Source organism: Anarrhichthys ocellatus, unplaced genomic scaffold (genome assembly GCF_004355925.1).
Source record: "Anarrhichthys ocellatus isolate YVR2014 unplaced genomic scaffold, GSC_Weel_1.0 scaffold104, whole genome shotgun sequence".
Lineage (NCBI taxonomy): Eukaryota > Metazoa > Chordata > Actinopteri > Perciformes > Anarhichadidae > Anarrhichthys > Anarrhichthys ocellatus.
The window spans coordinates 313,356-314,831 of NW_022280134.1; the positions used below are offsets into that span (position 1 = coordinate 313,356).

At 44.9% G+C, this 1,476-nt stretch overlaps 1 protein-coding gene across 1 annotated transcript in view; it reads right to left on the minus strand.

Annotated features, from left to right (window-relative positions):
- Positions 1-1,476, minus strand: part of thada (THADA armadillo repeat containing) — a 106,524-nt gene that overhangs the window by 62,652 nt on the left and 42,396 nt on the right. The window lies entirely within an intron of this gene.

The following is a 1,476-nucleotide window of genomic DNA, read 5'->3' on the forward strand; positions in this document are numbered from 1 at the left end:
GGGGGGATGGAGTAAGATTGACAGGAAGAGGAGGGCCCGCCTGGTTCCTGTGAAGTCTGTCCCAGGTTGATGCAGACCAGCATGAGGGCGAGCGCGGGAGTCAGCCTTCCCGGATCTGACTCTTCTCTTTCTGTGTGAAAGAATGCAGCCATGCAGCTCTGCCAAGGTGTCGCCTTCTGCTCCTCCCCAGGCCTCCCTCCGCTCTCCCCCGTCTCTTTCACCATCATCTTAAATCCTGCGTACGCGTTCTCTTTGTCACGTTCCTACATGTTCACCTTTAGCTGTAGCGCTATTTAACATTCGGGAGAAACTATTTTCAAAAAATGAAGAATCGAGTTCTGGCTGAATTCAGCCGGGCACACAAAAAAACGCGTCTGTGAGGTCAGCGGTGCGCCTCCCACCCGAGACCACAAGAAAGAGCGGCCCCCACTCTGAAATCACCGCTGTGACAACAACATGAACTCTGTCATGTCTAGCTTTAATATCAGTAATCAAGAGGAAGTGGGGAGGCGAGCTGCAGCCGCATAACAGACTCTGAGTCAGTCAAGTGTTGAGAGTTTAGTCAAAGATTACAACACGCTGTTAGAGGTGTGCGGGACCGGTGACTACGAGGGGTCGACCAAAGGACAGTGTGTGTGTGTGTGTTATGATTGTCTATGCGAGTGTGTCAGTGAGAAAAAAAAAAAGACAGATGGATTAAGAAACTACATGTTCTTCCAGCATGAGTGCTCCAGTGGCATGCCAAGAACTGCTGATTGCACTACTTTGGAGTAAACAGGAACCCAAAACATCCCACACACAAGAGTTCTGTTACTAAACGTCTGAGAGCAGTTCAACATTCATTCACTAACCCTAACCGTGTCCATGCACATTCAATATCACAACCTTTATTGTGACCCGATTTAACCTCCACCATCACATGGGTCGAGAGTGGATTAGAATTTGTATTTTTGCCAAATTTTCCAGATTTCTTAAATTTTCCATCTTTTAGCTTTCTTCTTCATCGTTTTTTTTTATTCTATTCTTTATCTTAGGTCCCCCATCATTTGTTGACTGCTCTTTGTGCAGTAATGTTTCAGCTGTACAGTTACTTGTACAACAATTCAACTGTGCAATACTTCCATTAATACGGCATTTATCATTTTTGATTCATACTTGTGTTATATATTGTAGCATAATGTACATCATTTACATTTTATTTTACAGCGTCTATTATTTAGAGGGGATTAGATTCACGAGCGATCGATGAAACGGTGTGACCATCCCGCAGTTTACACATCTTCAACTCAACAATACAACATCAGCACCGTCTGCAGTTATTTGACAGTTTATGAGACTGAGACTGGAAATGGAGGGAAAGACAGAGAGAGAGACAGAGAGACAGAGAGAAACAGAGAGAGAGAAATAGAAAGGGACAGAGAGAGAGAGTGAGAGAGCGTGAGTGAGGGACAGAGAGAGATGGGAATAAAGAGAGAC